Raw genomic sequence first — 27802 nt, forward strand, 5'->3', positions numbered from 1 at the left:
ACCCATGCCTGTCCTCTGCAGACCATCAGAAGTTATATAAGATCCTTAACAACGACAAGACGGATGAAAATGATGACCTTTCCAGGTTCGGCCCCTCTCAGTGAGTTCTCACTTTCATCACTAAGACCAACTTGGCCCCCTCTAAAGGACATAGCACCCGGCCTCCTTTGATGGTAGCAGCACTGGCATACTCCCTCTATACTAGCCAGCAAATATGTCTTCCTTATGTGATCATCCAGCACATGGCCCATGCAGTGGCAAATCCTCGCTGCAAGAACACCTTGCCATATGGTAGACTGCTCACCCGCATTTTCCTCTACTTTGGGAAAGACCTCGACCACGAACCCAAGGGAACCAGCTCAGAAGGGCCTTTTGGTTTGATGCATTATAGAGGATGGGATTATATTGTGACTATTATAGTTCCAAGGAGCCGATCAAATATGAGGAGGGTGGAGGGCCCCAAGAGATTGATGATGAGGATGATGATATAGAGTTCATGGGATCCAAACCACATTCTACAGAGGCTTCTAGTGCCAGGGAGGGAGGTGGAGGTGATGTTCTTTTGGCCATCAGGCGGATGAATCTGAGGATGATGGAGGGGTTCAAAGGAATTAAGGGGCAGTTCTCTTCGCACAGTCAGCGCCTCAAGTGGATCGAGAAGGAATTGAACGACATCAATACTTTCCTCTATTATGGTGGCAGCGAGAGGACTGACGACCGTGATGGTATGGAGGACTAGCCCGCTTCTCTTTCAGAATCAAAAGTTGTCTTCAATTTACATTTTCTTGACTTGACTTCAGACTTGCTGGAACTCTTTTTACTTTTGGCTTTCTTTTATTCTAGTGTTCTCTGTCCCCCCCCCCCCTTGGCGTTTTTTTTTTTATCAGTTTGGTTTGAGAAGTTTGGAGGTGGTGGTTATGTATGTTTTTAGTTGGGAAGGATACAGCTACCTCCAAGGGAGGGATCTAAACAATTTGGGCAGTTAGATATTGACTCTATATATCTGTGTTTATATATATTTGCCTATTTCCCTTAAGTTCTAGGCTTTGCTTGAATTATTATTGATTATTGTGAATTGTTAGATGTGATTGCCCATCTATCACTCACATAGGGCCTAACTAGGCAACATCACAGTTATCACTCAAACAATAAGTACTTCAAGTCCTAAACTCCATATATGCCTATTAACTTCTAAAATTTTTGGTAGTACCTCAATAAGTCTTCTCCTATGTCTGCACACACTTAATTATGATCTTGAAATTTTTAATTTAGAACTCTAATTGTGGGGAGTAAATCAAATGGTTACACTAGACTAGTGGTCGGTGCAGAGCATCACGCTCTAATACCAAGCTGTCATGCCCCCATCCCAATAAAGGGTATTTTACAAGAAAGGGGTGACCGAGACAATAGACGTCATCCCAATACTACCAGGATCACAGATACAGTGTCCTGAGCCACAGTCTATTCAATTATCAAGGCATGATAATGTCAAAGAATGTAGACCAATGGAATAAATCGTTTCAAATACAAAGATTGAGATTAGTGGAAGCATAAATCATTTTAAAATCATATAAATACAGAGCATCGGTTCTCTAATGATAACATATATTACAGTTACAATATCCCGTATCCATCCAATAATTTTCGTACATTTACACATAAAGTTCATACATGAATGGAGATGAATACAAAAATGAAGTTTAAATTACGCCACAAGGGAACCATTCTTGGGTGTACATCGACATCCAAATCTAAGCCACCGGCTCCACTTGATTCGCATCCATAGGTGCTCATCAAGAAATTACCTACATATCAACTAAAAGAGGTTGCATAACGAGGTTAGCTCCACAAGCTAGTGAGAGAGCAAAGGGAATGCACATACATCAAAACATGCAATTTCAAACAATTCATGATGCATGCAAATGTTAGATTCATTTTTCACCTAGCACACAAATTCTAAGTCAAGTGTATGCTACTATAAAAACTCGGGAGACACTATGGGTCACTTAACTTATTGCCACAATAAAACCTTAGTTATCACGAGGGAGCCTACGCTGGTAGAAGCCATCAAACCACCCAGTGGCAGACCTCGATAGCCAACACTACCCCTGACCTGGCCTCTCTCCCCCACAGGCAACAAGTGCTCAGACTATCCAACACATAAACCCCTACTGGTAAGGGTCGTAGCATAAGGGAACAAGAATCCTAGCCACAGTTATACTACATGTAAGTCCTATCGTCTTGAGAGGTATTCCGGGTGCATCAACGTCCCATTCCATCTAGTACCCGGGTACCAGTACGGCACGGTGCATACAGGTCAGAATGATAGTCAATAAGTTTTATAATTAATTCTGGGGTTTCGGTACTGGTACACCCGGCACCATGACCCGATACCATAATGAGAACATTATCACATCACATTAGTAACAGTTCACAATCAAGATAAATAATGCAATGCACAAGATGCTTAGAACTCATATAATTGCATGATAATGATTGTTTAATAGATATTCAAACCCAAACAAATCACCCAAAATCCACTCACCAAACTCGGTTATCACCCGGCATGGTTGACATGAATCTCACCGGTGCACCTTCTATCCATCGAGTTGGGTAGCCTAAGAAATCAAGAGCAACGTTAAAAGATGTATAGAGGGGTCCTATGTCATACCCCCAAGTTAAAACTGGGTTTCAACCAAGACAGCATGGATGGACTCACGGACGGAAGAAATAGGGTGAGTCTGTCCCTGACTCCGTTCAGGCCAATAGGTCAAAATATGAGGGACGGATCCACGGATGGAACATCCATCTGAATCCATTCTTGCATCCGTCTAAACCCCGAGACATACCCGAGAGCGAACAGAACTACGGACGGAGGCAACAGAGTAAATCCGTTCCTGCATCCATTCAAACTAGCTACCAGAATACACTGGATGGACTGACGGACGGAACCATGATAGTGACTCTGTTTGTACGTCCGTCGGAGTTCTTTCTGAGATTTTTTAAGGTTTTCTCCTCCATCTTGGAACCTGGAGTTCACATGGCCCTCAAGGTCATAAAGGGTGTTATAGGTCTCCCTAGGGTTAATAGAACCTAGGCCTACCTTATGGATCCAAGATCACACAAGGATCTAACTAATATTTTTGTCCAACATAGGGTTTGGGTTTGAAAACCAAGGAATCAGTGACAAAGGCAGTAAGGTAGCTAATAGAAGCCTTCAATAGAGCTTGGTCTTCACTATTAGAGCCTCATTTAAGGGTTAAGTCTCATCTTGAGTCCCAAATGGAACCCTAGGTTAGCTCAAACTCAAGAAACCTACTCAAATTCAAAAATAGAAATGGAGGAGAGGGAGATACCAAGAGATAGAACATACCTTGGTGAGTGGAGCTCCAATCCCAGCCCTAGCCAGCCTTGAAGATCCACCTCCTCCTCTCTCCTTCTTCCCTTTTTCTTCTTTTCTTCAATCCTTGTTCGGACAGCAAGAGGAGGGAAGGTAGGGTAGCAAAACCCCTTTGGCTTACCTTCCACCTTCTTCCTTTCGCCTCCCATTCCTCTTCCTTACTTCTTCTTCTTCTTCTTCTTCTTCTTCTTCCTTACCTCTTCTCCTCCATGGTTTTGGCTTGGAGGGGGAGAGATGGAAGAATCTTGGGCTAAGCCCTTCTTTTAAAGACCAAAAGTGGCCTTAGGGCCTGTTTGCCTACGACTAAGGATGGTCCTTCAGGTTTAAATGGGCCTTAAGGCCTGTTTGGCTAAGGTCACATTCCTATTAAGTCTAATTGGTTAGGACATACTTGGCTTAGCCTAAGGTCCTATAAGGGCATATTTTTAGGGCTTGTTTGGCTCAAGCTAATTAAAGGAACCTATTATTCATTTAAGTTAAGTCTTATGGGCCCACTTTGGAGTCTCCCACTCGAGAACCGCCTTTACTTTGTCTAGGTCTACCTTGATGCTGTCCTTGGTGATGATGTGCCCCAGGAATCCAATTTGGTGAAGCCAACATTCACACTTGCTAAACTTGGCATATAGCTGGTGTTCCCGCAACCGCTGCAACACGAAGGTAAGGTGCCGAGCATGCTCCTCTTCACTCTTGGAATACACTAGAATGTCATCGATAAATATGATGACAAACTTGTCCAACACGTCATGGAACACTCTATTCATCATATCCATGAACGCTGCTGAGGCGTTAGTTAACCCGAACGATAAGACTAGAAATTCATAATGTCCGTATCGAGTTCTAAACGCCGTTTTATAAATATCGCCACTCTTGATCTTTAACTGGTGGTATCCAGACCTAAGATCGATCTTGGAGAAAACTCTTGCTCCCTGTAGTTGATCAAATAGGTCGTCAATGCGTGGCAATGGGTATCGATTTTTAATCATCAGTTTATTTAGTTCACGATAGTCGATACACAAACACATACTATCATCCTTCTTCTTCACGAATAGCACGAGTGCTCCCCAGGGAGACACGCTAGGTCGTATGAAACCTTTCTTCAGCAAGTCTTGTGGTTAGACCTGCAGTTCCTTCAGCTCGAGAGGTGCCATTCAATATGGTGCCTTGGATACCGGTGTTGCACCAGGAATTAGATCAATCGCGAACTCTGTCTTGCGATCAGGCGGTAGCTGGGTAGATCTTTTAGAAACACATCAGAAAAATCTCTGACGATGTTAAGTTCCTCCAAAGGTTTTATCTTTGCCTCAATGTCCAACACAGTGGCCAAAAAGCCTTGACATCCTTCATCCAGTAACTTTCGCGCCTGGAGGGCAGATAAGGTAATTCTTCTGGGCTTCCTCATCGGTTCAGTTTGGTAGTTGAAAACCGACCCATCATCTAACTTGAATACTATCTTCTTCTCCGCACACATGACGTTTGCTCCATAGGCGGATAGACAATCCATACCTAGTATTACATCAAAGTCCTTCATATCAAACTTTATCAAACGTGCGGTCAGGTTTTTCCCATAAATTTCTACCTGACAGGGGTCGTAAACTTCCCATTTTTATACTTGGAACGGAACTACTTGAGGTTTTTGTTTGTGTTTTCAGGTTTTAGGTGAATTCTTATGAAAATAGAGCAAATGATGTTAAGGATCATTTTTAAGCTATTTAGTGGTGTTTGGCAGTAGCCGAAAGCGCCCAGGAGTCGAGAAAATAAAGTTTGGATTGAGCACTAAAAGAATCATGCCAATTAGTTAAATTTTAATGCTGTCATAATGGGCTCCTTAGCATAATTTTGAGGCGTTAATAGTACGGATACGTAGCCCATCGAGTCAGCTTCGCAACGGTTCAAATGGCACTTGATTCTGAGTTGAAACGAAGAAGTTACGACCGTTTCCGTAACGACGCGCGAAAATGGTCTATAGGGGTTTGTTTATAATTATCAAAAATTAGCCGGAACAAAGTAAAGCGGAAGTTCGAATTCGAGGGGTTTTAGTGCAATTCGCTGAAGTTATCTTTTCTGTTAGCCGAAAGATTCTATTTGGAAGGCTCTGGAGCAGTCTAACTTTAACTTGAGATATCTTGGGCTCCTGAACTCCAAATTGGACGAAATTTGGGTCTATTTTGGGTGATTTTTTGCAAGGAATGCAATAGTGAGGCCTATATAAGCACTCCATGCTCCATGTTTTTTGAAAGACAGAATGGGTATTTTATTTATTGTGAGTGAAATCCTAGTCATCACCCTTATTCTCTCTCTCCTTCAACTTTTCAAGGGCACTTTTGAAATTGTACTATGGATAGATTTCTTTTGAAAAATATTCTCTTATCCATGGAAGGTTGAAAAGTCAAAGATGCCTTAATCTCATTGTTTGGAGAAGACACCTACAAGGAAAAGAAAGCACAAGTTAGAATTAGAAAGTTACTTTTTGATAAATAGAAGGTTTATGTAGCTAGGATTTTTATCTCTCTTAGTTTCTATTTTTTTTCTTTTTCTTAGCATTCAAGGCATTGTAAAGGAGGAAGGAGAAGAGAATATTCTCTTTTCTTAAGAAATATTTCTCCTACCACTTCCCTCTTCTCTCTTCTCCTCTCTCCCCCCTGTAAATACCCCTACCCTCTCCTTTGTAATGTGGTTCAATTCATTAGTGAAATTTCTTCTTTTCTTCTAGTTTTTGGCTTTCTAAGTTCTAGTTTAATTTCATGCTTTGAATTCCATAGTTGTAATGCTTTTGATTCATGCTTTAATTTTATGTCTTCAATATGGTTGTAATAATTCTAGTTTAGTTTCAAGCTTTCTAGTTTAGGCTTCTAAATTCTAGTGAGAAGATTTAGAAGACTTGGAAGAGGAAGCCATGGTAGGATTGTTCAAGTGCTCAAGCTTCATCAAATTACATTCATGCAAGGATTAATTAGTTCATGCAATTCAACTTTGGTAGAAAGGAGTATCAATTTCTTATTTTTATTTTTATGCTCTTCTTCTCCTTAACCTCTTAATTTTTTCTAGTTTCTAATTTCTTCTTCTTATTCTCTACCTCTTTCTTCTTCTATTAGTATTCTCATCTCCATTAATCCCTCCACTCTATTAGGAATTTTAATTCTCCATTATTTTTAGTTTATTCTCATTTTCTATCTCCCTAGTTCAATCATGATTTTAAGATTCTTATTATTATTTTTATTCACTATTATCATCATGTTAGAATCTTAATTTAATTAATTTTATTTTAATTTCAGAATTGGTAGCGCCATTTCAAGTGTGAGAAGCAAGCAAATTCAGTCCAATTCAAGCACCTTTGGATTTACCTAATTTCTTATCTTTACTTTTTCCTTGTGTTTTTTTATGTGGTTGTGGTTTGTGGCTGCGAATTATTCCTTCCAATCCGCGTTAGTTTGATAGGTTAGATGATTATGTGTTAGGACACCAATCAATTCATGCCAATTCAGTTTCCTAGATGCATAATTTCGGTAGATGCTTGTGAGTTAGGACGCATTAATTTTCGTTAGTTTAATTAGTTTAATTTAACACTTTAATTTGGTTCACTTTGCATTACTTTAAAGTGAGTAAAATAGGGTGGCGTATATCTCCTTGAGTTTGACCCGTAGCTATGATTGATCCATACGCTTGCGGTTATTATTTTGTGCAAACAAGTTTTTGGCGTCGTTGCCGGGGAGATTATTGTCCACTTTATTTTTCTGATTTTTAGATAATTCGGAGTGCTTAGTTTTTATAATCTTTTCCTTTTCTTCTAAAAAAAAAAAATCAGTTTTTGAAAACCTCATCTTGTCTCTCTTCGGATTCAAAGACTGTGCGCCCAATCTAAAGTCCTTCTTATGCTCAAACCCAGCCTCTTTTGGTGTCCCTCATAGGATTAAGTTACCTATGACGCTGCATCTTGACTTGGTTGGGTGGAATGGCATATGACTTATCTTTGGAGGCGACCAACTTTGATAACAGGAAAGTGACATAGTGAGTGCCTAGAAAACAGAAACGTATAGTAGTCCTCCACTCTATATCAGAATCCAATTGGAGTCGCCCGTAGGTGGCCCTTGAAGACTATACGGGTCCCCTTGTTGTCAACCTATATGACAACTTTACAGCTTTGGAACCACTGTTTTGATTCTTGAGGGACAGATGCACTATCTATCTTGGACTCCCTCTTGTTTTTGATTTTTTCTAGTCTCTTATTTAATTTTTCTAAAGGAGACTTCATATCTATTTAGGTGGCTCAATTGTGGACCCGTGACTCATCTAACCGTCTTATTAGACTACCATCTTCTCCATCACCTTTGACCCCACCTTTGACCATGGGTGAACCCAAGACTCTTAAGGATAGGTTTTACCCTACTAGGGCTGCACAACCTTCTTGCATTAGTCTGCCTACTATTACAGAGAACAATTATGAACTCAAGACCAACTTCATTAGCATGCTACCCCACTTCCATGGGATGGCCAATGATGATGCATATCTCTTCCTCAGGGAATTTGAGGAGGTTTGTGTTCTAATTAAGGTTTAAAATTTAACTGATGATGCAGTTAGGCTCCGATTTATACCCTTTGCCCTGAAGGACCAAGCTAAGAAGTGGCTTTATGAACTGCCGACTAATTCCATTACTACATGGGATCGGTTTACCATTGTCTTCTTGAGAAAAATTTTCCCTCTTCACAAGACCAATAAACTCAAGAGTGACATACTCCAATTCAGGCAGAAACCACATGAGTCCTTCTCTAGATTCATGGAGAGATTCAAGGACCTCCTGTTAGAATGCCCTCACCATGGTATTGACTTGTGGCAAATCTGCCAAATTATTTATGAGAGCATAGACTTTTAGACCAAGCAGCTTTTAGAATCTATGCGTCTTGCAGGCTTCACCTCTTTTTCTGATGAGAATGATGCTTGGTCATTTTTGACCAACTTGGCTAATAAGACTAGGGAGTGGAAATCCTACCAAGAAGCTAAAAGGACCACTAAGGGTAACATCATTGATGGTGTACCAGTCAAGGAAGCCAAACTGGACAGTCTCATCAAAAGGTTAGAGTCCATTGTCCTTAAAGAGCCTATGTCGGTTAACCAGGTCAACCATGCGTCAATGTGCAATTGGTGCCACAACCCTAGACATCATTTGGAGGAATGCCCCAACACCTTTGTGGGTAATTCCAACACTGAAAATGTAAGTGCTCTACCAAAATAATCCATATAGCAACACTTACAACCCAGGATGGAGAAATCACCCCAATTTCTCCTGGAATAAAGGGAACCCAGCAGGCCCATCCAACTTTCACAATCAAGGCCAGCTTGGCCTCCAAAGGCCCAACTTTACACCACAGAGCCAAGGTATGTCTCCTCACCCCTTCCCCCCTCGTCCTCATTTAGGACCTTCTATTAATTCTGCTAGGCCTCCTCCCCTTGCACCCTATCAGCCACTCCTAGGGTTTATCAATACAGGAGAAGTAACAAGAATGAATGAGATGGAGAACAAGATAGCCCTTCTTATGATAGGCCACAGTAATATTGAGAGACAGCTCACCCAGCTTGTCACCATCATACATGAGAGGGAAACAGGGAAGTTGTCACACCCCAAACCACCCCCTAGGAGGATTGGGTAGGTGACCGGAATTGCATAATGGCAATCTGCCAATTCCCACGGATCTAGAAGCAGTGCTTACATTCACGGAACCACATTCATCTCATTACCATAAGTAAGATCAGAGTGCTGTAGATAAACTACAATTTCAATAAAGAAAGGAAGCATAGCGATACGGGAAAATGATGATAATATATACATAAGAAAGATTGTTTTGATACATTTCCCACTAACCCACAAACATAAAGACAAAGCTAACAGAACCAAAGCTAAAACTACTATATACACATATATATACAGGGTGAGCATACTCAACCCCAAAGGAAAAAAAAAATAAAAACTACAACCGGTCCACAGTCAGAATGGGGATGAACCCCTAGTAAAAATAAAAAGGAGTTCCCAAAACAAAAAGCATCAGAAGTACTCAACGGTCTTCATCAATGACCATAGAGAAAGTATGCAGGATCAGTATGACCTCCATCGGGGTCCACACCAACATCATCGTAACAACCAGGACTCTCCTCCTCGAGATAAGCCTCCATGCCACACTATCATCGATCTGCAAAATCATCTAAGAAAAATATTGTATAACTGAGTGTGAGCCCCACTGAGCTTATAAGCAAATAACATCAATCATGCGTGCATATGCAATCACAATTCTCAGTTCATATGATCCTACATGATGTGCAAGTCCAGTTTATTATTAGCCACCTAACAATACAACTAAGTCAGGTCTGTGCTACTATAATCCCCAATACATGTATCCTTGGTGCGGGCTTCTAACCCCTTCCCGTGATACACCCATTGAGTTGTTGGAGAGGACCAGTCAGCTCCCGCATCAATCACCAAGGTCAGCCCGATCAGCCCTCTGTGATTAACCTGTAGGGCAATCCATTTCTTTTCTCTTTTCTTTTCTTTGGCATACAACCCATATTCACCATTCCGGTGTTCTTTCATTTCTTTTCATTTCTTTTCTCATTCACATATGGTCACCCTCACAGGCATCCAACACCTAAACTCATGTTGGCAAGGGTGCGTAGCACGGGTGATGAAACTCTAACCCCATGTCTATATGGCATCGTATGAGTCGGGTGGTGTCAACCGCATCCTATTCTATGGGCTACCACAGGCCTCATTTCCAAGCCGACTACGACATCTAGTCTAACAATCACAATCATCATAATAGAATTCATAGTGTTGATCAACAGACAGTCATTATGCAGTGATTTGAGTAGTTTGAACAGAAATAAATAACACAACATATATGATTCAAGTTTTAGTAGCCGGCATAGTATCATAATTACACATGTACGCACAACAAAATTATTCACTCACCTAAGTTTGGTTCTAGATACTCAGTTGCAAACTCAGTTCCAATAGCAGTTTGGTTGTTGACCTCGAGCGCGGGATCAATTCCTAGATATAAATCAAAAGTTATCATGTTAGGTTTCCAGTCTATCACTGGCACTCCTAGGATTAACCTAAACTTACTAGGTTGACCCGGTATTTGATTGGTACTCATTTTGGATCACTGGGCCTTGCATTGGGCCTTAGGTCATGTCTCTGTGCATGGGCCAGAGTTAGTGGCACAAGGGTAATATGGTCATTTTCAATAGTTGTACCTGACCCTAGACCAGATCAGGCCCACAGTGTTGTTCATAGCTTGCCTATGCTGCAGGGCCAAGCACAATAGGGTTTCCTTCACCTACGGGACCCACTAGGGTTCCAAAGTATGCCTTGATCATAAACAGTTGTGGGGAAGGGCTTTTTAGTCATTTCCCAACCACCCATAGTGTCCAAAAGCCAAAGGGTGAGATTCCCCAAAGTCAGATCAGCAATACAGCAACCTTCCATTCACTGGGCGATGTCTGCATCGCCCAGAGGCTGTAATCGACATTTGGGCTGAGTTCCCAAGGTTGGGCCCACAGGGCTGAGGTCAGACTTGATCCTCTGCATGTCAGGGGGTTAGGTAGCCCCTGGGATGACCTTCAATTTGATCCTAATGGATCATCCATCAGGTCCACCATCAGGCTGCCCAGACAACCCAATAAATAGTGTCACAAGGTTTTCTCCAAGCTTGGATCTCAGTCTTAGCCATATGTAGGGCTGTAAATAGTTGCAAAATAGGGTTTCATGGCTGTGATTACCTAAGGTTAGGTCTGTGCAGCCATGGGTTGCATCTAGGGCTTCAGTCAATCAGCCAGGAATGAATCTGGATAGTGCAGCTATGCACAGCCAGAATCGGCTCACAAGAATAACAAATCAGAATTATATTTTTGTTCAAAAATCACAGATCTTCCATGCTTAAGGCTAGCATGGCAGATCTGGAGCTGTTCTGGGAAAGCCCTAGTTGTTCAGGGCTGCCCAGGGAGCAAAAATACACCAAACACAGAGAAAAGATGTGGACAGTAGGTATAGGCATACATGCTTATACCTGAGACGGCTGAGAGAGGGCTTGGTTCTAGCTGTGATGGGTGGCAGCACCTCCCCCTTCCTTCTTCTTCCTTCTTCCTTCTCCTTTTTCTTCTTTTTCTCCTTTCTTTCCTCTCTTCTCTCCCACGGATTTCAGATATGTCAAGGGCTCTAAAATGAGCCCAAAGCCACCTATTTATAGGCTAAACCCTTACTGAGGCATGTTTGCCTGAGAAAGCCTCTTTTGAAAATAAGTTTTTAAACTGATTCTGACTGATTCTGGGTACACTGGTGGGGTCCACAGTGAACCAAGGGTATGAGGTGGTCCTTCAGACTTCCCTTTATCCATGGAGGGTACCCTTGTCCATGTTGGGTAATCCCCACAATTAAAATCCAATAAAATATTCAAAAACACCCACTGGGTGATGTCACTGGGCCTTGCTGCATCGCTCAGTGCCATCGTCTAGAGAATTCCAGCAAGCTGAAATTCAATGGGCTTACACAGGGGTTTGACCCTTGGTCAGGGTATTGTCCCCACATGCCCATATTAGGGTTTTACACACTTTTACAGAGGTGGGTCCCACCATTATAAGGAGGAGAGAGATTACCTGGGATCCAAATTATATATCAGGCAATGGGTTGTACATTTGCATGGGTTTGCTGTCCATCTTCTGACAAGCATGTAGGATGATCCACACAAGGTTTCTTCATCAATCCAAGTCACTGGAGTGATGCTCCACAGTGATCCTGGTTGCCGGATCAGGGGTTCCTGTCCTTCAATCAAAATTTCTAGTCAGCCAGGGGTAGGGTTTGACATTTTTCCCCACCTTACAAAAATTTCGTCCTTGAAATTTGCTTACCTCGCATTTCGAAGAGTTGAGGATATTTTTCTTTCATTTCATCCTCACGTTCCCATGAAGCTTCCTCTACCAGATTGTTTCCCCATCGATCCTTTACAAAAGTGACTGTGCGGTTATGGAGGTTATGCTCCTTTCTGTCCAATATCTTTGTGGGTTGTTCTTCGTAGGTCATATCCACATCCAACTGTTCAGGTTCAGTTGATAGTACATGTGTCAGGTTGTTAATATACTTTCTCAACATCGACACATGAAAAACATCGTGGACGCCTGATAAAGATGGTGGTAATGCCAGTCGGTATGCTACGGGTCCCACTTTATTAAGTATTTCATAAGGACCAATGAATCTTGGGCTCAATTTGCCTTTCTTGTTGAATCGTAGCAATCCTTTAGTTGGAGACACTCGAAGGAATACATTTTCACCGACTTCAAACTCGATGTCCTTCCTTCTATTATCGGCATAACTTTTCTCTCTTGATTGGGCTGTCTTGATCTTTTCTCTTATAATATCCACCTTGTCTCAAGTCGCTTATATCATCTCAGGTCCGAGATATTTCCGCTCGCCAACTTCATCCCAATATAATGGAGTTCTACATTTCTGTCCATATAATGCTTCGAATGGTGCCATGCTAATGGTGGAGTGATAGCTATTATTGTATGCAAATTCCACCAGAGGTATGTGAGCATCCCAACTGTCATTCATTTCCAAAACACAGGCTCGGAGCATGTCCTCCAGAGTCTTAATGGTTCTTTCTGATTGTCCGTCCATCTGCGAATGGAAAGCTGTGCTAAGATTTAGTTGAGATCCCAATGCCTTCTGCAAACTTCTCCAAAACCTTGAGCTAAACCGAGGATCTCTGTCGGACACAATACTGACAGGCACGCCGTGTAACCGAACTACGTTTTCAATATATATGCGGGCAAGCTTCTCCATTGGGTAACTTGTCTTGATCGATATAAAGTGTGCCACCTTTGTTAGTCTATCTACAATCACCCAAATTGCATTCATGCCTTTCCTAGTGTTGGGCAGATTTGTCACAAAATTCATAGTGATTCTTTCCCACTTCCACTTAGGTATGGGAAGTGGCTGCAACAATCCATACGGTCGGTGTCTCTCTGCTTTTATCTGTTGACAGATGAGGCACTTAGACACGTATATTGCTATGGTCTCCTTCATTCCCATCCACCAGTAATACTTCTTCAAATCTTTATACATATTTGTACTTCCAGGGTGGACTGTGTAGGGTGAGTTGTGCGCCTCTTTAAGAATTCGGTCTTGGATGTCAAAATCATCAGGCACGCACAGTCTATCTCGAAACTTCAATGCACCATCATGGGCCAAGGAAAAATCTGGGTCCTTATGGACACCTTATTGAACTTCCCAAATTATTTTGGCCAGGTCGGGATCCAATGGTTGTTTCACAATTATTTCCTCTCGTATCGACGGCTGCAGGTTCATAGCTACCAATTGCATAGCTGTTCCTTCGATCACGAGTTCCAAATCAAATTTCGGAGCTTCCTCTATTAACTGCTCACTTACGGCCAAAGATGCGAGGGACGCAGTCTGAGATTTTCTGCTTAGTGCATTCGCCACAACATTGGCTTTGCTAGGGTTGTACTGGATTTCACAATCGTAGTCTTTCACCAATTCCAACCATCGCCTTTGTCTCATATTCAGCTCCTTTTGGGTAAAGAAATACTTCAGACTTTTGTGATCGTTGAAGATCTCACTCTTTCCACCATATAGGTAATACCGCCATATTTTTAACGCAAAAACTACTACTGCCAACTCTAAGTCATGAGTAGGGTAGTTCTTCTCATGTTCCTTCAATTGTTTGGATGCGTAGGCGACAACTTTTCCTTTCTGCATCAAGATGCCACCCAATCCTATCCTAGATGCATCTGTATATACCACCATTCCTCCGGTGCCGTCTGGAATGGTCAGGACTGGAGCTATTACCAAACGGTTCTTCAATTCTTGAAAACTTTTCTCACATGCTTCGTTCCATTCAAATTTGGCTCCCTTCCTTATAAGTTTTGTCATTGGTGCCGAAATCCGTGAGAAATTCTCAATAAATCGTCGATAATATCCGCCCAGTCCTAAGAAACTTTGAATCTCAGTAGCATTCTTTGGGGTTTCCCATTCAAGAATCGCTTTCACCTTGCCTGGGTCTACTTTGATGTCGTCTTTGGTGACGATGTGTCCCAGGAATCCAATTTGATGAAGCCAAAATTCATATTTACTGAATTTGGCAAAAAGTTGGTGTTCTCGCAATCGCTGCAACACAAAAGTAAGGTGTCACGTGTGTTCTTCCTCATCCTTAGAGGATACCAAGATGTCATCAATGAATACAATGACGAATTTATCTAGCAAGTCATGGAATACTCTATTCATCATGTCCATGAATGTTGCCGGGGTGTTGGTTAATCTGAACGACAAAACCAAAAATTCGTAATGCCCGTATCGAGTTCGGAACGCCGTCTTATGGATATCACCGCTCTTGATCTTCAATTGATGGTATCCCGACCTAAGATCAATTTTGGAGAAAACTCGTGCTCCCTGTAACTGATTGAGTAGGTCATCGATACGCGGTAGCGGATATCGATTCTTGATGGTCAGCTTATTCAACTCGCGGTAGTCGATACACAGCCGTATACTTCCATCTTTCTTCTTGACAAGCAGAATGGGTGCTCCCCAGGGTGATATACTGGGTCGTATAAATCCTTTCTTCAACAGGTCTTGAAGTTGAACCTGCAACTCTTTCAGTTTGATTGGTGCCATCCAGTATGTTGCCTTCGATACCGGTGCTGCACCAGGAATCAGATCAATATTCAAATTCTATATCGCGATCAGGCGGTAGCTGCTTTAGATCTTCTGGAAAAACATCAGGAAATTCTCTGACGACTTCCAGTTCCTCCAATGGTTTTATCTTTGCCTCCGCGTCTATTATTATGGCAAAAAAACCTTGGCATCCATCGTCAAGAAACTTTCGTGCCTAGAGGGCTGACAAAGTTATTCTCCTGGATTTCTTCTTGGGTTCACTTTGATAGGTGAACATTGACCCATCTTTCAAGTTGAACCTTATCTTCTTCTCTGCACACAAGAAGTTTGCACCATAGGCGGATAGCCAATCCATGCCTAGGATTATGTCAAAATCATTTATATCCATCTTTATCAATTGTGCGGTTACTTTCTTCCCACAAATCTCAATCTAACAAGGGTCGTAGACCTTCTTCAAGCTCACGACACTCCCTGTCGGCGTGCTGACTACTAGTTCATGCCCGATGTCTCTTGGTTGATCTTTCATCTTACTCGCAAAGGTTGAGGAGACGAAAGAGTGGGTTACGCCTGAGTCAAATAATACTCGCGCAGGTATGGTTGAGACATTCAGGGTACCTAGGGTTCGTAGGTAATTTAGGTTACATGTAGTAAGCCAATTAGTCCCTATAAGTTAGTAGTGTTCAGTAACTTACCTGTTAATACATCGGGATTCACCTCAGCTTCTTCATTCGTCATCGCAAACACCTTTCCTAGCGTCCGATTGTCCTGTGGCTGGAAAGACCTAGCGTAGGGCTGATTCAGCGAGTTGTTGTTGCACTCACGCGTTCTACAATCTCTGACCCTTCCTTGTTGCACTGGTAACACTTAAAGGCTGGAGCAGCAGGTGTTGAGGCTTGGCTCACTTGACTTTTTACTAGTCGAGTTGGAGAAGCTGCCGTTGTTGCTTGACTCATCGCCGGTTGAGCAGGTCGATTAAATGTGGGGCAAAAAGGATTCTGACCCATGTTCGGCCTATGATACGGAGTTGAGACGGAATTTGAGTTGGTTCCGCGGTAAACTTTATTTTGGCCAGGCATAGGTCTGGAAATTGTTTGGCCTTTTGCCCACGAACGATGTCACAGCTTTCTCTTTCTCTTTCTCCTTAAATCTATCTTCCATGGTTTTTGCCTTGTCGACCATCTGAGCATAATCCCTAATGTCCATGATTGACAACACTGATCCGATCTCAGTCTTGAGTCCTTTTTTAAATTTCTTCGCCTTACTAACTTCTCCTTTCAGGTGCTCTGGAGAAAAATGGAACAAGTCCTCAAATCGCTGTTGATAATCTAGTACCGACTTGGTTCCTTGCACCAATGCGATGAATTCTACTTCTTTCCTATCCCTGAAACTCTCTGGGAAGTAGTTCTTGAAGAAAACTTCTTTAAATTCCTCCCACGTGGGGTTCGGATGAGTGGCTTCCAAATTATGTTTAGTAGCTTTCCACCAGGCTTTGGCTTCATTCTGCAACTGATAACCCACACATATCAATTTTTGTGCTTCTGTGCACTCAAGCACTTCAAATGCCTTCTCTAGGGCACTGATCCATCGTTCCGGCTGCAATGCTTCAGAAGTTATTTTGAAAAATGTAGGCGATTGAAGTTTCTTAAATCTTTCCATAACCTTGGCGGTAGAGTTCTCTGCTAAATGCTGAGGCACAGGTGGTGGAAATAGCACAGGTCAGTTGGGTGGTGGTGGTGTCGCGTTCGTGTATCATGGTTGCAAACTGAGTAGACATCTGACCAAGCAATTCTTGCTGTTGTTGCATGGTCCGCGTCAAAGTGGTTATGAATGCAGTCACGTCACCAACTACCACATTTGGCTGAGGTGTAGCAGTAGTGACTTGAGCAGCCGCTGGTGCTTCTGATGAAGCAGCCGATGCTTCAGAATTTTGAGCCTCAGTTTCGTTAGGCAGTTCAACCTCCGGTACAACTCGAGGTTGCTTTCCCTTACGACCACCACGAGAACCTCTTCTGGTGTTAACCATTATTGCTTCTCTGAAAAAGAGGAGCGTGTTCAATATCCCAATATCATCCATATGGATCAACAATTCTAGCTAGAGCAGGTGCAAGTCTAGTCCACAGTTCCAATTAGTTTCGTGAGTCGAACCAGTAAGGTAGATTGTTAGAGTACATTGTCTTGGTTTATTATGTGATGTGTCTTATTGAGTGCATTATGTTTCACTTTCTTATGCATTTTATGTATCAATATACTATGCATGGCACTATATGAGAGATTTCAAAATTTTTTTTACATAAAAGACTTTTATTTATTTACCTGATCTAACAGGCAAGCATCTCCAGCTTCTTCCCGGTCACAAACTCCATCGCAAGCAAAAATTCTATGTCAGCTCTTACCTCTTCAGCTAAGGTCATAAAATACTCTCGCTCTTCTGGTCCACTAAGGGCAGCAATGGCTAAATAGAAATCCAATCGATTCTCAGCTCGGGGTAACATTAGTCGTATCCGTCTCAGTCTCTCTCGTAGATGTCTAATATAAATCATATTGCCGGGGTCTCCAGCCTTGGCCAAGGTAATGGGTCCTGTCATGTAAAATGATTCTAATCATCAGGTCATACTTAATCAGAAGAGTTAAGTACAAATCTACTGAAATTGAATTACCAAAGATCGATGAAACTAATTCTTGGGTTGGCTCGAGGTACCTTAACATCTAGGTGTTTGATTTACTAGGAATCCTATTAGGTCCTATTCCCAGCTATTCTAGGCCTTGGTTAGGATGAGATCTACGCTCCCCGTACTTACTAAACCCTTATTACAACATACCTACTTAACTAAGTTCTGTTTGCATAGCAACACTCCAATCAGTTTGTACATCACAGTATTCAAGCATGTAGCTGTACTCACCATAACCTATAATTATGCATACACGTACATTCATATTTATATAAATATATTAAGTACTTAGTTTAATTATATCCACAAAATGTTCCTAGTCCCTATGTGTTCCACTAAAACCACATGTAGAAATTTCACCCTTTTGACCTTAAGAAGACTAGGTTGGTTGCCCTCTTAGGTCATTTGAGTTTTATTATTTTATTATTTTATTATTATTATTATTATTATTTCTTAAACATTAATAAAAATCTGTATTTTAATGTTGTCTAAGGTCACTTTAGGTATTCCCAAAGGTTCCATAAGCTAAAACTCAAAAACTAGCAAGATTCCCTCACTGGGCGATGTCTCTGGGCGTTGCCACATCGCCCAGTGCCATCACCCAAAGAATCGGGGCTTAGGCTTTTTATATCTGAGAGGGCCCCATTTGACTTCTTACTTCTTCCAAATCTCTCTAAACACCTAGGAGAAGTACTTGGAGGGTGAGGGGACCATCTCAACACCAAATCTTGGCATTTCCTCAAGTCAATCACGAACCTACACATACCTAGGTGAGTTTTCTTAGTTACTTTATCTTTTTCTTTGAATTCTTTTTGTTCCCTCTTGCTTAGGTTAGGGTTTTGTCAACAGTCTTGTCCTAACCATGTTATTTTCTTCCCTTTTTGTAGAAAATGTCTACAAGTCATTGTACGGCTAGGAAATCGGTAGCCCAGAAGCGACTACGGGTTGAGTCAGAGGATTCTTCGGCATCCATAGTACCTCCTTCATCTCCTAGTGATGATTCTTCTCCGGAGGAAACCAACTTCGATCATTTCCTCTTCTCTAGGTACGAATATGCTAAGGAGTGGAAAAATTTTGAATCTCTGAAGATTGTGAATGGTCAGGTAGTCCGGGTAGAGGACTTTCATCAATACAATCTCTATACTAGGTTCAACATTTTGGGTTGGACCCCCATGTTGGCACTCACCGAGCCATGCTATCCTTTCTTGGTTTGGTACTTTTACTGCAACCTAGGGCCTTCTAGTACCCAGGAGTTCGGAGTGGAGAGTAGGGTGAAGGGAACGGATATTAGGTTGACCACTACCCTATTAGCAGAGATTTTGGGTTTACCTGACTTAGGAGAGAGGGTTTACTATCTGCCACGGATGGACATCTCAGATATGTTCTCTTTGGAGACCAGGAGGATGGTCTTCAAAGCATTGACAGGGTCACAGAGCTCACCCAAATCTGAGATTTCTTACAAACCCAGTGCCCGTGTCATTAGCAGGTGTGTGACTTACAACATCTACCCTAAAGGCGGTAACAAGGGTAGCATACCCATGCTGAGGGCGTACATCACATACTATCTCTTGGGAGCTGGGAAGGAAGGTCTAGTTATAAACCTTCCATATCTATTGCTTCAGGTAATGCTTTACCATGCTAGGAACCCAGCTGATGGGAACCTTCCTTATGGGAAGTTCCTCACTTTAGTCTTTCGTTACTTTGGGGTTCCCTTGGAGGGTGAGTATGTTGATAAAGACCGATCCAGGCCCATTGACAAAACCTTCATTCTGAAGATGAAGGTGCCTGGAGAGGATCCACCAGAGGGTGAGGAACAGATGGGGATGTAGTAGGATGTGGAGGAGCAGGGAGTGGAGCATGGTGATGATGTGCACGATGAGGGGTTGCTTGGAGAGGAGCAGAGGAACATTGGGGGAGACACCCAGGGTATACATGTAGAGGAGCAAGGTATAGGTCCAGGTGATTTCGAGGGTTTTGACACTTAGTTTACTGACCTACCTGCATATGAGATGACCAGTGCCACTAGCTCTCAAGTTCCAGGGTCTTCTGATTGGGCACAGATGAAGACACATTTCCAGAGCTTCGGAACCCAGCTTTCTGATATGGCGACCAGGATGGACCAGGGCTTCGCTTCCTTGGGGAGCAGAGTGGGATCTATTAAGCGGTGACTAAATTTCTAGGACAAATTCTACGGGGTTAACTCTCGCCAGACACAGCCTCCTCCAGATGACTTACCTCCCACCGAGTAGTTCTTGATCAGCTCCTGCCAGTCCATACTATGTGTTTCAGACTATTTTGCTTCTGTTATGCTTATGTACTTTTCTTTCCTTAGGATGTTTCAAATTTTAGTGTTTTTCTTTTTTTTTATTAGCTATGTAATTGTTAAACTTTCAGTTTACCAGTGAAACTTATGTAGTGGCTTGGCCACAATTATCTTTTATTTAATGGAAATTATGCATCTTTTATTTAATTGTAACTACCTCCCCTATAGCTTTTAATTATTACATATTTTATTATTTCAAGCTTATTAGTCCTAGTCTACACTCCATGAATGTAAGAAGAGCCTCACGCTCTGACACCAAGCTCTGTCACACCCCAAACCACCCCTAGGAGGATTAGGTAGGTGACCCAAATTGCATAACGGCAATCCACCAAATCCCATGAATCTAGAAGCAGTGCTTACATTCACGGAACCACATTCATCTCATTACCATAAGTAAGATCAGAGTGCTGCAGATAAACTATAATTTCAATAAAGAAAGGAAGCATAGCGATACGGGGAAATGATGATAATATATACATAAGAAAGATTGTTTTGATACATTTCCCACCAACCCATAAACATAAAGACAAAGCTAACAGAACCAAAGCTAAAACTACTATATATACATATATATACAGGGTGAGCATACTCATCCCCAAAAAGAAAAGAAAGTAAAAACTACAACCGGTCCACAGTCAGAACGGGGATGAACTCCTAGCAAAAACAAAAAGGAGTTCCCAAAACAAAAAGCATCAAAAATACTCCTCAACGGTCTTCATCAATGACCACTGAGAAAGAATGCAGGATCGGTATGACCTCCGTCGGGTCCACACCAACATCATCGTAACAACCAGGACTCTCCTCCTCGAGATAAGCCTCCCCACACTGGCATCGATCTACAAAATCATCTAAAAAAAATATTGTATAATAGAGTGTAAGCCCCACTGAGCTCATGAGCAATTAACATCAATCATGCATGCATATGCAATCACAATTCACAGTTCATATGATCCTACATGATGTGCAAGTCCAGTTTATTATTAGCCACCTAATAATACAACTAAGTCAGGTCTGTGCTACTACAATCCCCAATACATGTATCCCTGGTGCGGGCTTCTAACCCTTTCCCGCGATACACCCATTGAGTTGTCGGAGAGGACCAGTCAGCTCCCGCATCAGTCACCAAGGTTAGTCTGACCAGCCCTCTGTGATTAACCTATAGGGCAATCCATTTCTTTTCTCTTTTCTTTTCTTTGGCATATAGCCCATATTCACCATTCCGGTGTTCTTTCATTTCTTTTCATTTCTTTTCTCATTCACATATGGTCACCCTCACAGGCATCCAACACCTAAACCCCTGTTGGCAAGGGTGCATAGCATGGGTGATGAAACTCTAACCCCATGTCTATATGGCATCGTATGAGTTGGGTGGTGTCAACCGCATCCCATTCTACGGGCTACCACAGGCCTCATTTCCAAGCCGACTACGGCATCTAGTCTAACAATCACAATCATCATTATAGAATTCACAGTGTTGATCAATAGATAGTCATTATGCAGTGATTTGAGTAGTTTAAACAGAAATACATAACACAACATATATGATTCAAGTTTTATTAGCCGACATAGTATCATAATTACACATGTACGCACAACAGAATTATTCACTCACCTGAGTTTGGTTTTAGATACTCTGTTGCAAACTTAGTTCTAATAGTAGTCTGGTTGTTGACCTCGAGCGCGGGATCAATTCCTAGATATAAATCAAAAGTTATCATGTTAGGTTTTCAGTCTATCACTGGCACTCCTAGGGTTAACCTAAACTTACTGGGTTGACCCGGTATTTGATTGGTACTCATTTTGGATCACTGGGCCTTGCACTAGGCCTTAGGTCATGTCCTGGTGCATGGGCCAGAGTCAATGGCACAAGGGTAATATGGTCATTTTCAATAGTTGTACCTGACCCTAGAGCAGATCAGGCCCACAATGCTGTCCACAGTTTGCCTATGCTGCAGGACCAAGCACAGTAGGGTTTCCTTTACCTATGGGACCCACTAGGGTTCCAAAGTATTCCTTGATCATAAATAGATGTGGTAAAGGGCTTTTTAGTCATTTCCCAACCACCCACAGTGAACAAAAGCCAAAGGGTGAGATTCCCGAAAGTTAGATCAGCAATACAGTAACTTTCCATTCATTGGGCAATGGCTCTGGGCGATGTCTGCATCGCCCAGCTCATAGCCCGGAGGCTGCAATCGATATTTGGGCTGAGTTCCCAAGGTTGGGCCCACAGGGCTGAGGTCAGACTTGATCCTCTGCATGTCAGGGGGGTTAGGTAGCCCCTGGGATGACCTTCAATTTGATCCTAATGGATCATCCATCAGGTCCACCATCAGGCTGCCAGAGGATGCCCAAACAACCCAATGAATAGTATCACAAGGTTTTCTCCAAGCTGGATCTCAATCTCAACCGTATGTAGGGCTGTAAATAGTTATAAAATAGGGTTTCATGGCTGTGATTACCTAGGGTTAGGTCTGTGCAGCCATGGCTTGCATCTAGGGCTTCAATCAGTCAGCCAGGAGTGAATCTAGACAGTGCAGCTGTGAACAGCCAGAATTGGCTCACAAGAACAGCAAATTAGAATTATATTTTTGTTCAAAAATCACAGATCTTCCATGCTTAAGGCTAGCATGGCAGATCTGGAGCTGTTCTGGGCAAAGCCTAGCTATTCAGGGCTGCCTAGGGAGCAGAAATACACCAAACACAGAAAAAAGATGTGGACAGCAGGTATAGGCATACATGTTTATACCTGAGATGGCTGAGAGAGGGCTCGGTTCCAGCTGTGATGGGTGGCAACACCTCCCCCTTCCTTCTTCTTCCTTCTTCCTTCTCCTTTTTCTTCTTTTTCTCCTTTCTTCCCTCTCTTCTCTCCCATGGATTTCAGATATATCAAGGGCTCTAAAATGAGCCCAAAGCTACCTATTTATAGGCTCAGCCCTTACTGAGGCCTGTTTGCCTAAGAAAGCCTCTTTTAAAAATCAGTTTTTAAACTGATTCTGGGCACACTGGTGGGGTCCACAGTGAACCAAGGGTATGAGGTGGTCCTTCAGACTTCCCTCTGTCCATGGAGGGTGCCCATGTCCATGTTGGGTGATCCCCACAATTAAAATCCAATTAAATATTCAGAAACACCCACTGGGCGATGTCATTGGGCCTTACTGCATCGCCCAGTGCCATCGTCCAGAGAATTCTAGCAAGCTGAAATTCAATGGGCTTGCATAGGGGTTTGACCCTTGGTCAGGGTATTGTCCCCACATACCCATATTGGGGTTTTACACACTTTTATAGAGGTGGGTCCCACCATTATAAAGAGGAGAGAGATTACCTGGGATCCAAACTATATATCAGGCAATGGGCTATACATTTGTAGGGGTCTGTTGTCCACCTTCTGACAGGCAGGTAGGATGATCCACACAAGGTTTCTTCATCAATCCAAGTCACTAGGGTGATGCTCCATAGTGATCCTGGTTACTTGATCAGGGGTTCCTGTCCTTCAATCAAAATTTTCAGTCAGCCAGGGGCAGGGTTTGATAGAAGTTACCTAGCCAACCTGAGCAAAATCCTAGGCATCAGGTTCATATTCAGTAAGGTACCCAAGACCCTCCACTCAATGTTGTATAAGGCCAACAGCATCAAGGGCCCTCCAATCAGGTAAATGCAATATATGCTATGCGGAGTAGCCATGAGTATCAACAGGTTAGTACACCTCAATCTCTAATATCTTATACTCCTGTTGATTCTCCCCCTTCTGATAAGGCCATTGAAGTGCCTATTGTTCCTGGTTCGTCTGATGAACCTGAAGTAATTTCAGATGATTTGGTTGAGGAAACCAAAGATGATTCTGTTGAGAAAGTGAAAGAGACCACCCCTAAAAGAGTTTATACCCCACTTGCCCCTTTCCCAAATAGGTTGGTTAGCAAGAAGTCTCCTTCTATGGAGAAAATATTGGATGTTTTTAAACAGGTTTAGGTGAATATTCCTCTACTACATGGTATAGCCCAGGTCCCTACTTATGCTAAAGTTCTCAAAGACTTGTGTACCCAAAAGCGGATCACTAATGTGTCCAAAAAGGCATTCTTGGCTGCTAATATCAGTTCTCTTATCGCACAACTGGTAGCAGCCAAGTATAAGGACCCTAGAAGCCCCACCATCTCTTGCACTATAGGCAATACCACCATTGATCATGCCTTATTGGACTTTGGTGCAAGTGTGAACCTGTTACCCTTTCATGTCTACCAACAGTTGGAATTAGGAGAGCTAAAACTGACCAGAATTACTCTCCAACTTGCAGATAGGTCGGTTAAAATTTCCAAGGGGATGGTTAAGGATGTCCTGCTAAAGGTTGGGGAATTTGTCTTTCCTGTGGATTTTATTGTCTTGGATACCCAACCTACTGCAAATTTTAAGGACCAAATCCCAATTATTTTGGGTAGACCTTTCCTTGCTACTAGTAATGCTTTGATCAATTGCAGGAATGGTCTCATAAAACTATCTTTTGGCAATACTTCTATGAACTTTAATGTGTTTAGGTTAGGCAAGCAACCTGATATGGATGAAGAGGTACATATGCTTCAAGGATTTCCTGATGATGTTGATACTTTCTTTGAGATTGACTTTGATTCAGAATTTCAAGAATGTATACAGGAATTGGAGGGTGTTGATGATACCCCCTTATTTGAGGTCTGGAGCATCTAACTACCTTTGGAGCCCCTTGGACCCCTATCCACCTCCATTCCTAAACCCTCTATTATTGAGCCCCCCATATTAGAGTTGAAAGTGTTGCCCTCCAACCTCAAGTATGCCTTCCTAGGGTAAGATGACACTCTTCCTGTAATTATTACTTCTGATTTGACTTCTGTTCAGGAAGAAGAGTTGATCAAGCTTCTACAGGAACATAAGGAAGCCATAGGTTGGACCATGTCAGACCTCAAAGGTATTAGCCCCTCCATTGTTCAACATCATATGCATCTAATGGAGAGTTCCAAATCTTCTAGGGAACCCTAAAGGAGGGTTAATCCTGTGATGAAAGAGGCAATCAAGAAAGAGATCCTAAAGTGTTTGGATCATTGCATAATTTATCCTATTTTTGATAGCCAATGGGTGAGTCCTGTGCAGGTTATACCAAAGAAAGGAGGAGTCACTGTAGTTGAGAATGCCAATAATGAATTGATTCCAACCTGTATCCAAACAGGATGGAGACTGTGCATTGACTATAGAAAATTGAATGCAGCAACTTAGAAGGACCACTTCCTCTTGCCTTTTATTGATCAGATGTTAGAGAGACTAGCTGGCCATGAATACTATTATTTTCTTGATGGATATGTAGGCTATAATCAGATCCCTATTGCTTTGAAGGACAACATAAGACCACATTCACATGCCCTTATGGAACCTTTGCTTACCGGCATATACCTTTTGGGTTTTGCAATGCCCCTGCTACATTCCAAAGGTGCATAATGAGTATCTTTTATGATATGGTAGAGCACTTCTTAGAGGTGTTTATGGATGATTTTTCTATTCACGACTCTACCTTTTCTAATTGCTTGCATCACCTTTCCTTGGTTCTTAAAAGATGCATAGAAAAGAACTTGATCTTAAATTGGGAGAAGTGCCACTTCATGGTGAAGCAAGGCATCGTTCTTGGTCACATTGTGTCCAAAGAGGGGATTAAGATTGATAGATCTAAGGTGAACCTTATTGTCAATTTATCACCACCCAAGAGTGTGAAGGACATTAGATCTTTTTTAGGCCATGCAGGTTTTTACAGGAGATTCATCAAGGATTTTAGCCAAATAGCTAGACCTCTCACTTTCCTTTTGGCAAAGGATTGCCCATTTCATTTTTCTCCTGAGTGTCATAAGAGTTTTGAGCAATTGAAAAGAGCATTGACCTCAGCCCCTATTATTCAAGCTCCAAATTGGATAGTGCCATTTGAGCTTATGTGTGATGCCTCTGATTTTGCTATAGGGGCTGTTCTTGGGCAAAGAATCAACAAATTACCCCATGTGATTTATTATGCAAGTAAGACTCTTGATGATGCACAACTCAATTATACCACCACTGAGAAAGAATTTTTAGCTGTTGTGTTTGCTTTAGAGAAGTTTAGGCCCTATTTGATTGGATCATATGTGATTGTTTATACTGACCATGCAGCTATCAAATATCTTGTACAGAAAAAAGATGCTAAGGCTCGCCTCATTAGGTGGGTTCTTTTGTTGTAGGAATTTGATCTTGAAATTAGGGATAAGAAAGGGTATGAAAATTTGGTTGCAGACCATCTATCCCGGCTGCCTAATTCTTTGACTGTTGATTCTCCAATCAACGAGAACTTTCCTGATGAGTATCTGATGGTAGTGTCTAGTGAACCTTGGTTTGCTAACATTGTTAATTATCTGGTTACGGGTGTAACACCTGCACATTGGTCCACCCAAGATAAGAATCGTTTCTTTTCATAGGTTAAATATTTCTTTTGGGATGATCCTTATCTTTTTAAGACTTGTCCGGATCAGGTAATCCGGAGATGTGTTCCTGATCATGAGCAACAATCTATCTTATCTTTTTGCCATGATCAGGCTTGTGGAGGTCACTTTGGGCCCAATAAGACAGCGGCTAAGGTTTTATAGTATGGATTTTATTGGCCTGCTCTTTTTAGAGACACTTTACTTATTGCAAGGCGTGTCCTTCATGCCAATCTTTAGGGTGTCTCACCAGGAGGAATATGATGCCCCTCAACCCAATTCTGGTGGTTGAGGTGTTTGATGTATGGGGTATAGATTTTATGGGGCCTTTCCCTAATTTTTTTAGTAATCTGTACATATTACTTGCTGTAGACTATGTGTCCAAATGGATTGAGGCAGTTGCTTATAAGACCAATGACCACAAGGTGATTGGGAAATTTTTGAAGGAGAACATTTTCTCCTATTTTGGTACTCCCTGTGCTATCATTAGTGATCGGGGCAAGCACTTTTGCAACCAGTCCTTTGAGGCCCTTATGAGAAAATATGGTGTCATTCACAAGTTGGCCACACCCTACCATCCCCAGACCAGTGGCCAGGTTGAGGTTTTCAATCGACAAATTAAGCAAATTCTTGAGAAAACCATCAACCCGAACCACAAAGATTGATCTAATTGGTTGGTAGATGCTTTGTGGGCCCATAGGACCGCCTTTAAGACCGATCTTGGTCAATCTCCATACCGTCTGGTATATGGAAAGGCATGCCACTTACCTGTTGAGCTTGAGCACAAGGCCTTTTGGGCTATAAAGGAGCTTAACTTTGACCTACCCACTGCAGGTGCCCATAGGAAACTCCAACTATCTGAGTTGGAAGAGCTTAGAAATGAGGCATATGAGAATATCCTGATTTACAAAGCAAAAACCAAGGCTTTCCATGATAGGCACATTTTGAGAAAATCTTTTGAGGTAGGCCATAAAGTCTTATTGTACAATTCTCGTTTGCACATCTTTCCAGGTAAGTTGATCTCAAGATGGGATGGCCCCTATATTGTTCAAATTGTTTATCCTTCATGGGGCTGTTGAAGTCCTCAATCCAAGTACAGGTGTCACATTTAAGGTAAATGACCAACATTTGAAGCCATACATTGAGATGCCTACTCCAAGTGTGGAAGAGGTCATGGATCTCCATGAGCCTCTTTACCTTGAAGACTAACTTCCTGGTATATATCCCCTCCCCTGTCCTTATTTCTTCTTTTCTGCATGCATTGAGGACATTGCATGAATTAA

At 42.1% G+C, this 27802-nt stretch overlaps 1 non-coding gene and 1 pseudogene across 1 annotated transcript; one reads left to right on the forward strand and one right to left on the reverse strand.

The window, feature by feature from the left end:
• Positions 1 to 394: 394 nt before the first annotated feature.
• LOC122663030 lies at positions 395 to 27319 on the forward strand (annotated as a pseudogene).
• Positions 8113 to 8219, reverse strand: LOC122663521. The gene has a single exon (XR_006333185.1). It is a non-coding gene; the product is annotated as a small nucleolar RNA R71 (small nucleolar RNA).
• Positions 27320 to 27802: the final 483 nt, after the last annotated feature.

Source organism: Telopea speciosissima, chromosome 5, assembly GCF_018873765.1.
Source record: "Telopea speciosissima isolate NSW1024214 ecotype Mountain lineage chromosome 5, Tspe_v1, whole genome shotgun sequence".
Taxonomy (NCBI): Eukaryota; Viridiplantae; Streptophyta; class Magnoliopsida; order Proteales; family Proteaceae; genus Telopea; species Telopea speciosissima.